This window comes from Hyperolius riggenbachi, chromosome 10, assembly GCF_040937935.1.
Source record: "Hyperolius riggenbachi isolate aHypRig1 chromosome 10, aHypRig1.pri, whole genome shotgun sequence".
In the NCBI taxonomy this organism is placed as follows: Eukaryota; Metazoa; Chordata; class Amphibia; order Anura; family Hyperoliidae; genus Hyperolius; species Hyperolius riggenbachi.
Genome location: NC_090655.1, coordinates 116,434,023 through 116,445,027, shown reverse-complemented (window position 1 = coordinate 116,445,027; position 11,005 = coordinate 116,434,023). Strand labels below are relative to the sequence as shown.

The following is an 11,005-nucleotide window of genomic DNA, read 5'->3' as shown; positions in this document are numbered from 1 at the left end:
CTGACTAATCTGTCCCTAGGAGAACAAGTCTGCAGCAGCTGTCCCTATTCTGTCTCTAGCAGGCACACGAGTGAGGCTAATGGCCGCCGGAGCCTGCCTTATATAAGGGGGGGTGGGGCTCCAGGGCTTAGTATAGCCGGATTGGCTACAATGAGCCTGCTGACTGTGATGCAGAGGGTCAAAGTTGACCCTCATAGAGCATTATGGGGCGAACCGAACTTCGCGAACCACCCGATGTTCGCCGCGAACCGTTCGGCCCATCTCTAGTGTTTGTGTGTGTGTGTGTGTGTGTGTGTGTGTGTGGTGTGTGGGTGTGTGTGTGTGGTGTGTGTGTGTGTGTGTGTGTGTGTGTGTGGTGTGTGTGTGTGTGTGTGTGTGTGTGAGAGTGTGTGTGTGAGAGAGTGTGTGTGTGTTTGGGGGGGGGGGGGGGGCATAGCTACCTGAACCATTCTTTCATCCTCCCATTCAGTCCTGGAGAGGAGGTATGGGGGAGGAGGCATCTTTAGCAACACTGATTGTAGGATATGCAACAGGGTGCCAAGGGATGCAGTACAGGGGGTTGCTGGAGGAGTACACATGTACTCGCTGCCCAGTCAGTTGGGCAAAGGGTTTAAAAATGTGACCAATATCTGCCCATCACTATATGGTCTGAGAGAGGCTTACCAGTTTTTAGGTGGAGAGGAAGCAGCATTGATCCTAACTGTGGCAATGAGTGTGCTTTTACTACAGGGCCCTTGTGTAGATTTGTAAGTATATTCATGGTGCACTTACAATGTTTTAATAAATGCATTAATAATTTTAATTAATGTTGATAATGCTTATGAATAAAGCTATACCAAATGTATTAAAACATTTAATAGCTGGTAAGCCTTTCTCTGTACATATCAGGGCTGGATTTACCATAAGGCACTTGCCTACCGGTGTCTGGTGATTGAATGGAGGCTCACTGCCTTCCCCTAGAGCTTCTCTCCTTCTCTATGTAGAGTCCAAAATGGTGTGTAAATGTGAGGTTACTCAACCAACGCTTGGCATTCCAATGACGAGATCTCCGTTCAGTCAGGGGCACCTCTAGCTACTTAATACTGAGGGTACTTCTGGCTACCTATTGAGAAGGGGTTCCTGTAGCTACAGGCAATTGAAGTAAAGGAGTTGTGACAGCTGGGCCAGTCAGCACAGTTGTGGTGTGGTTGAGCGGGGGTTTGTAGGTTCGTGGAGGATGAAGTCTAGGGGGCCAGGACATTTGTGCCTTTAGGCTCCAGGGATGGGAATATGGACCTGGTGCATATGGTTATGGATACTGGTTAGTGGTCACATGATCAGGTGTCAAGCATGTGAGTTGTTTTGTGTTGGAAGGGCAGTAAACTTGGTTTACTGGAATGACAGACTGACAAGTTTTTATGCACATATTTATTTGTTGTATAGATGCATAACACTTATTGCTAATAATCTGCACTATGAATCCTTGATATACTGTAGGTAATCCTGGAGATGAGTCCAGTCGTTCACGTTTAGCCAACCATGCCGTATGATGTGCACTGCATTTCTGGATCTTCATTTGGAATCAGGATGTAAGTGCAAGCCTCTCTGTCATATTTGAATCTGCATCTTTTTTTATCATAGTTAACTGGTCGCCCACCACTGGAAATAAGAAAAAAATGTCAGCATTGTAAAAATGTTGTTTTGTATTTCTCTAACGCTAATCTAACACTGATGCAGGTAAATAGTAAACACAAAGATGACAGCTATGCTGGTTACTGTTTATCCGTTAGATGTCAGGTGGTCAGTAGGTTTGAGCCAGTGAACTCATACAAGTTATATATTAAGTCCAGCCTATTTCTGAAGATCATGAAATTAAAGTACCCCTGACCTGGCCTTAAAATACTTTAAAATTGTTTTATTACTGGGGTTGTGACTTTTTTCCCCTCCAGCACACCCTGTGGCCCCGTTCTGATAACAATTATGATCGGGGAGGAAGTGACAGTTCTTCCTCCCCTCTGTGCATCCTTAACTCCGCCCCCTCCACCTGCCTCTTTAGTTTTGTATGTGTTTCACTGCACACAGCACACGGGAGCTGCGCTGTGTGTGGGCTCATATTAATTGAGGTCGGAAGAATATCCGACCTCAATTATCACAAGTCTGCACACAGTGCAGCTCTCCTACGCGCTGTGTGCAATGAACACACTATAGCGACAGGTAGAGGGGCGGAATTAAGTATGCACAGAGGGAAGGAAGAACTGTAATTTCCTCCCCAATCATAATTGTTATCAGAACAGGGCCGCAGGGTGTGCTGGAGGGGAAAAAGTCACAGCACCAGTAATAAAACAATTTTGAAGTATTTTAAGGCCAGGTCAGGGGTTAAGTGAAATAAAAAAAAGTCCTTTATTATTCTAAAATAACCAGAAATACTTACCTGTACCTCTAAAAAAAAATCTCACGCCAATATCTTTGGAAAAGGTCCTACGCCAATATCCTCTATCTTGTGACCTTCGGTTACATCTTGATTGAAGTTCTCCGCCAGCCGCTGCCACACACCGCCGCTCCCCAAAGCATCTTTGAATTTATCTATTAATAGACCAATGGGAAGCCTTGGAGCCAAATTCAAAGATGCGCCTTGGATCCAAGTTCAAAGATGCTTTAGCTCTGCTATACTAAGTATAGCAGAGCTGGTACACTCTCTGTCCTCTGTCCGCGCTCACCGCACCTATAGTGCCGACCTATGCTGTCACCCAGTTGCACCTATAGTACCCTGGTGTGCTATGGGTGCTCCAGGGTGACAGCATAGGTGGCAGCATAGGTGGTATTGCAGCTCTGCTATACTAAGTATAGCAGAGCTATTGGCGGAGTTGCGGCAGTGTATGGCAGCGGCCGGTGGAGATCTTCAATCAAGATGTAACAGAGGAAGGTCGCAAGATAGAGGATATTGTCGTGGGACCTTTTTCGTCACAACACCGCCGCCAGCCCTGCTATACTTAATATAGCAGAGCTAAAGCATCATTGAATTTGGCTTCAAGGCTCCCCATTGTCCTTTAATAGACCAATGGGGAGCCTTGGAGCCAAATTTAAAGATGCTTTGAGTTCTGCTATACTTAGTATAGCAGAGCTGTCGGTGGGGAGCGGCGGTGTGTGGTGGCGGCCGACGGATATCTTCAATCAAGATGTAACAGAAGGTCACAAAATAGAGGATATTGGTGTGGGACCTTTCCTGAGGATATTGGCATGGGGACATTTTTTTTAAAGGTACTGGTAAGTATTTCTGGTTAATTTAGAGAATTAACCACCCTGGCGTTCTATTAAGATCGCCAGGGAGGCTGCGGGAGGGTTTTTTTTTATTAAAAAAAAACTATTTCATTCAGCCAACTGAAAGTTGGCTGCATGAAAGCCCACTAGAGGGCGCTCCGGAGGCGATCTTCTGATCGCCTCCGGCGGCCAGAAATAACACGGAAGGCCGCAATGAGCGGCCTTCCATGTTTCGCTTACCTCGTCGCCATGGCGACGAGCGGAGTGACGTCATGGACGTCAGCCGCCTCCGATCCAGCCCTTAGCGCTGGCCGGAACTTTTTGTTCCGGCTACGCTGGGCTCAGGCGGCTGGGGGGACCCTCTTTCGCCGCTGCATGCGGCGGATCGCCGCACTGCAGCGGCGATCAGGCAGCACACGCGGCTGGCAAAGTGCCGGCTGCGTGTGCTGCTTTTTATTTGAGCCAAATCGGCCCAGCAGGGCCTGAGCGGCAGGCTCCGGCGATACTGGACGAGCTGAGCTCGTCCAGACCGCTCAGCTGGTTAAAGGACTTTATTCATTGTTGTGTTTTTATTTCATTTAACCCTTTGTGGAAATGTTTAAGGGGTACTTTGTAGCCCTATACTAATTTCTCCTGGAAGGGGGGAAGGCATCTTGGGGTCCTGTTCTTAACCTCCCTAGAGGTATTGATGGTTATACACGTCCATACAAAACATGCTGTGAACAGTATTGATGTGCATACACGTCAATACTCTCCTGCACTGTATACTAGACCTCTGCTTGACACATTTTTGGCAAGTTACAGGAAAAGGTTATGACACTTAATGGATCACTTTTTGCACATAAATCCTGGGGAAATTGAATGCCAGGGAGGTTAAAGGAGACTCTCAGATGCCACCATGAACCCCCCCCCCCCCGGGAGTCAGCAAACCCCACCTCCTCCTGGGGCACCTGGTTTCCGGACTGGAAACCCCGTCATTAAATTCATTGGTCTTTCTTTTGCTATATGTTAATTTACACTACCGTTAGGTTTTCTATATTAACTGCCATTTACCGATTTTAAATGTATAATTTTTCCTTTGAAACTTTAAAATCGATTTTCTCAAGAACTATAAGGTCTTTTTGACAAAACATTTCCCATTGATCCCACTGTTCCTCTTTACATATTCTGCAAATTTGGTGTTTCTAGCATGTAAGGGGGCTTTGCTATTAACCGATAAAGTCGGCGGGATTTTAATTTCACGAATACTGACTCGTGATTTCAAGTAACTCGGGATCACGAGTCAGGTAACGAGTTCGATCACAAGTGCATTCATTATTGGCATTCGTGATCGAGAGCCGATCACTAATGCTGATTACAACCTGGTGATTGCAAAAAACAGCTCATGATCACGAGTTACGAGATGAGCACCCCTGCTTGTAACAAGCAATATCCCCCCTCCCCCCTCTACAGTAACACAAACATTCTTAACCTCTAGGCTAGTGAAGCATCTAGTCACATATAGTCCTGAAAAATTAGAGAATAACAAAAGACTGTGACTGGGACTGAGACTGGTTATTGCTTGTCTTTGGTACTGAAGAATTAGACTCTCTCTGGCTCCATAAAATGATCTGCAACACATTATTTTTACTGGCTTCAAACATCTCATATTGTAAACTGTAATAATGTATAGATGAATAATAGTATCGACATACACTGAGCAGCATTTAATTGACCCATTACTGCCGCAAGAACAGTCAAGACAAGATTTTGTCCTCCATGTACCAGGTGGATGCAATTCACCTTCTAAGATACATCCTACAACAAAATAAAATAGGTATTAGCAAACACAAGCTCAGATCCTAAAGTGAACCTCTGGGCCAAGCAGAGGAGTCTATCGGGCAACCTACTCTGTATAAAATACCTAAATAAAATAAATAAAAAAAAAATCTGCTAAATATGCCTTCATACTATCAGATAAACAGTGGTCAAGGGACTTGTTCTCTTACTGACTATAACCTCTGAAGAAGCGAGGATTGCACCCATGATACACATCAAACAGGGGGCCTTATATCTAAGGGCTTTATTACCTATAATCTAAGATATCATTTCATACATTGTTTTGAGGTTTGCTTATTGAATGAACACAGTTGTTTGTAAATTTTCTATTGCCTCCTTGATGCCATTAGTTGTTCTACCCTACTTATCAGCACTACTTTATTAAAGGGAATTGTTTTGTTGATGAGTTTTTTTCAAGAATTTTAACCACTTTACCCTCAGCGGTACGAATTTCTCCGTCCCTTTTTTCCCCCCTAAAAAACCAGGGACGGAGAAATCCGTACCTTCCGCGCTACCGCCGCTGTCCGCGCTCCCGCCGCTCGTGCGCGCGCACCCGCTGCTCGTGCACGCCGCCGCCCGCTCGCCCGGGGATCAATGAACGGGAAAATCCATTCCCGTTCGTTGATCTAGCCCCCGCAATGATCTGCTGCTTCTTTCAGAAACAGCGAGATCATTGTGAATCTCCCAGCCTCCTCCTGCTTCCTGTAAGCGTCCTTCCGGACGCTTACAAGTCGCATGTAAACAAACACTCTGTGGCCATCTTGTGGCCAAATAGTAAACTACACCCTAAAAGCATTTTACATACACAAACATTACATTTACACAATAAATTAACTCATTACCTCCCACACTCCCCAATTTTTTTTTTTTTTTTGTAATTAAAAAAAAAAAAAATACAATAAAAAAAAACATAAATAGTTACCTTAGGGACTGAACTTTTTAAATATTTATGTCAAGAGGGTATAACACTGTTACTTTATAAACTGCGGGCTTGTAATTAGGGATGGATGCAAAACTGAAAAAAATGCACCTTTATTTCCAAATAAAATATTGTCGCCAAGCATTGTGATAGGGACATAATTTAAATGGTTTTATAACCGGGACAAATGGGTTAATACATTTCATGGGTTTTAATTACAGTAGCATGCTTTATTTTAAAACTATAATGGCCGAAAACTGAAAAATAATAATTTTTTCCCACATTTTTTCCTATTTCCCCATTAAAACACATTTAGAATAAAATAATTCTTGGCATAATGTCCCACCTAAAGAAAGCCTAATTGGTGGCGAAAAAAACAAGATATAGTTCATTTCATTGGGATAAGTAATAATAAAGTTATAGACGAATGAATGGAAGGAGCGCTGAAAGGTGAAAATTGCTCTGGTGGTCAGGGGGTAATACCCCTCAGTGGTGAAGTGGTTAATACATGATTGCATTTTTTAAAATAACTATCATTTTGGACAGACATTATACTGTATCTCCCTTAGACTGTAATGCGTCTTTCTGCAGTTACTTGCAGATAGACTGGCATTTTTTATTTTTTACAGATATTTCTACCTCATAGTAATTTCATCAATGTACATTTTTTTATTTGGCCCCAGTGGATCATTCACTTATTTAATTGAACGATTGGCTATTTACTTATCATTCCACTTTGTATGCTGGTTCGGTCCTACACCCATATTGTGTGTTTTTAACTGTTTTTATTAACGTAATTATGTAATATTTAATACAGATTATTATTAATTAGAACATTAGTTTTGGATTAGTGTTGTTTTAGGATATTCTGTGTTTTGCTTTATAGCTTAGTGTTTGGTATCCCTACCACATCCCAGAGTATATATCCCTATAATCCCTTCCCTTTAGATTGTAAGCCTTTATCTCTCCCTCCTTGTGCATCCTACCTGATCGTGCATCCTACTCACAGAATAACATGAACTTGTATTACTTGGACTACTACTCCAGTAAACTACCAAGAAGACTGACAGTAATGATAATCCTAGAGTTACCGACCAATTACCTATAATTCTTGATTTTTCAGGCTAATCCCTCGAGTGCAAAGAGATATTCAATAGATTTTGGCCAATTTTACTTAGTGATCCAATTCTCAAACAAACCCTTCCCAAAAAAACTGATTTGTTTTCAGGCAAGGAAAAATGAAAAAAAAAGTAACAGCAATGACAAAATAAACTGGAAGAACTCTAAAAGGGGCTGTTATGCATGCGGAGTATGCAGATGTCTCTGTTGTAAGACTATAATGCATGGCTCACGATCCTTTTCTGTCAACACTCTAGTAGAATATCCAATTAAGGCATACACCAACTGCCAGAGCTCTTTTATGATTTATTTCTTGTCATGTTCCTGCAAACTAGCCTGTGTAGGTCGTACAGCCCAAAACGTAAGTGCCCCCAGTATAGGTTAGATAGGTAGGTGCCCCCCAGTATAAATTAGATTAGGTCGGTGCCCCCCAGTATAGGTTAGATTAGGTAGGTGCCCCCCAGTATAGGTTAGATTAGGTAGCTGCCCCCCAGGATAGATTAGGTAGCTGCCCCCAGGATAGATTAGGTAGGTGCCCCCCAGTATAGGTTAGATTAGGTAGCTGCCCCCCAGGATAGATTAGGTAGCTTCCCCCCAGGATAGATTAGGTAGCTGCCCCCCAGGATTAGGTTAGATTAAGTAGCTGCCCCCCAGGATAGATTAGGTAGCTGCCCCCCAGGATAGATTAGGTAGCTGCCCCCCAGGATAGATTAGGTAGCTGCCCCCAGGATAGATTAGGTAGGTGCCCCCCAGTATAGGTTAGATTAGGTAGGTGCCCCCCAGTATAGGTTAGATTAGGTAGCTGCCCCCCAGGATAGATTAGGTAGCTGCCCCCCAGGATAGATTAGGTAGCTGCCCCCCAGGATAGATTAGGTAGCTGCCCCCCAGGATAGATTAGGTAGCTGCCCCCCAGGATAGATTAGGTAGCTGCCCCCAGGATAGATTAGGTAGGTGCCCCCCAGTATAGGTTAGATTAGGTAGCTGCCCCCCAGGATAGATTAGGTAGCTGCCCCCCAGGATAGATTAGGTAGCTGCCCCCCAGTATAGGTTAGATTAGGTAGGTGCCCCCCAGGATAGATTAGGTAGCTGCCCCCCAGGATAGATTAGGTAGCTGCCCCCAGGATTAGGTTAGATTAGGTAGCTGCCCCCCAGGATAGATTAGGTAGCTGCCCCCCAGGATAGATTAGGTAGCTTCCCCCCAGGATTAGGTTAGATTAGGTAGCTGCCCGCCAGGATAGATTAGGTAGCTGCCCCCCAGGATAGATTAGGTAGCTGCCCCCCAGGATAGGGCAGGTAGGTAGGTGCCCCGTCCCCATAATGGAGGGGGGGCCGCAGCCGCGGGGAGGGCAGCCTGACCTCTCCCTCCCTTCCTCTCCCCGGGCCCCCCCCCCCCTCAGATGCAGAGTGAGCGGCTCACGGAAGCGCTGTAGGCAGAACTCACCTCCGTCCCTGGTTCCAATCGCCGCTGGTCTCCTCCCGCTCTGCATAGATGCTATTACACACGCAGCTTCCTGTTTAGCCGGAAGCTGCGTGTGTAACAGCATCTATGCAGAGCCAGCCAGAGAGGAGATCAGCGGCGAGTGGAACGCAGGGAGGTGAGTTCTGCCTACAGCGCTTCCGTGAGCCGCTCACTCTGCATCTGAGGGGGGGGGCCCCGGGAAGAGGAAGGGAGGGAGAGGTCAGGCTGCCCTCCCCGCGGCTGCGGCTCCCCCCTACCAGCGCGCACGTGCCGTATGGCCCTCCAAACGGAGATGGGCCCCCCGGGCCCCTCCCCCGCCTCCTCAGGAGCCGGGCCCGGTCGCCAAGGCGACCGCTGCGACCACGGGCCCTACGCCCTTGGGGATGAAGCAGCTTATGGCTATGATGCATGTTGTATCTTTCTGTTTTTACTTTTTAATTATTATGGTGAAATTCCATTTTGAAAAAATTCTGACCTATATTCATGCTAATCAAGTCATTTTGTTATCTACCTTGGAATATTATTAAGTATTATTTGCACTCCATTTTGTCACAATGTTTCAAAGTGTTAGAAAATGTAAATATCATTTTTGCAACCATGGCAACCGTATCCCCCCACTGGCAGCCAGTGCTTTTCAGATGCTTTGGTGGTACAGCCAAAAGACTAGCATGACAACTATACAAGTACCGTATATACTCGCAAGCAAGCCGACCCGCATGTAAGCCGACCCCCCCACTTTTACCCCAAAAAAAGGGAAAAAATGATTGACCCTCATGTAAGCCGGGGGTAGGAAACGCTGGCCGCGTGATCCCCCCAGTATGTCCCAGTATAGCTAGTATAGTGCCCAGTATAGGTAGGTAGTGCTCAGTATAGCTAGTAAAATGCCCCAGTATAGCTAGTATAGTGCTCAGTATAGCTAGTATAGTGCTCAGTATAGCTAGTATAGTGCTCAGTATAGCTAGTATAGTGCTCATTATAGCTAGTATAGTGCTCATTATAGCTAGTATAGTGCTCAGTATAGCCAGTATAGTGCTCAGTATAGCCAGTATAGTGCTCAGTATAGCCAGTATAGTGCTCAGTATAGTGCTCAGTATAGCCAGTATAGTGCTCAGTATAGCTAGTATAGTGCTCAGTATAGCTAGTAAAGTGCCCCAGTTTAGCTAGTATAGTGCCCCATTATAGCTAGTATAGTGCCCCATTATAGCTAGTATAGTGCCCCATTATAGCTAGTATAGTGCCCCATTATAGCTAGCATAGTGCCCCATATAGCTAGCATAGTGCCCCAGTATGGGTGGGTAGGTGCTGTCCCTCCCCGCTCCCCCGCGGCTGCCGCTGCTATTACCTTAGGCGGCGCCGCTTCCTCTATCCCCGTCCTCCTCCGGTAACTCATTCACAGCAGCGCGCCTCTCGCTGCTGTGATGACGAGGAAACCATAGAGAGCGGCTTCCTGTAGCGGCGATGCCGTTACTATGGGAACCGCTCTCTATGGTTTCCTGCGTCATCACAGCAGCGGGGGGCGCGCTGCTGTGAATGAGTTATTTACCGGAGGAGGACGGGGATAGAGGAAGCGGCGCCGCTTAAGGTAATAGCAGCGGCAGCCGCGGGGGGAGCGGGGAGGGACAGCACCTATCCACCCATGACTCGCAAGCAAGCCGACCCCCCAACTTTTGGCCCACTTTTGGGGGGTCAAAAATTCGGCTTGCTTGCGAGTATATACGGTATTATTTTTCAAAAGGGAACAAAGATGATACATAAGAACTCCAACTTACCATTTACAGGTTCTTCCCCATGTTTCACTTTTTTAGGTGGTTGTGTAAAACAATATGCATTGCACACCACCAACCAGATGCTGGCAACAAGCACAACAGACAGGAGGTGTTTCTGAAATAAGTTTAAGAAAACAAAAATAGGAATGAGAGTTGGAATTCTGCAACTTCTTCACTTCAGTAGAAAATTTGTCATTTTAGAGAAAGCCTTATATTCTCTTGTTATCAGCTGTTATTTGTGCCTGGTGGAAGATGTAAAGAACTAAAATGTTTTTTTTTTTTTTTTGTTTAACACAAATTTTTTATTGGAATAAATGTGCATAGCATATAAAATCAGCACAGGGTTTATTCACAATCGAACATTCTATAGGCTTAGGGCTAATATTCTTCTAGCATAATAACAGGTTTCGTAACTGAAGCACATTACTGACAAAATATTAGTATTATTGCTGGTTGGTATCACATAAGTCATATAACCGTTTATAATATAACATTAAATAGAGAAAAATCAAGGAGGAGGGGGGGAGTGGGTTAGTGAGGGAGGGGGGAAAAGGATAGGGGGGAGGGGGGTAGGTGAGGGAAAGAGGGAAAGAAATACAATATTATTAGGTTTGTCCTCTTAGATATGAGCTTATTCTACAGAGTTAGAGATTCAGGTCCCAGAAAGGAGAAACCGGGTGTAAATCA

General features: G+C 45.2%; 1 long non-coding RNA gene across 1 annotated transcript; it reads right to left on the bottom strand.

The window, feature by feature from the left end:
- Positions 1–1,533: 1,533 nt before the first annotated feature.
- On the bottom strand, positions 1,534–10,412 carry LOC137533974 (uncharacterized). Its single transcript, XR_011024263.1, has 2 exons — positions 10,322–10,412; positions 1,534–1,638 (listed from the first exon to the last, which is right to left on the bottom strand). It is a non-coding gene; the product is annotated as an uncharacterized lncRNA (long non-coding RNA).
- Positions 10,413–11,005: the final 593 nt, after the last annotated feature.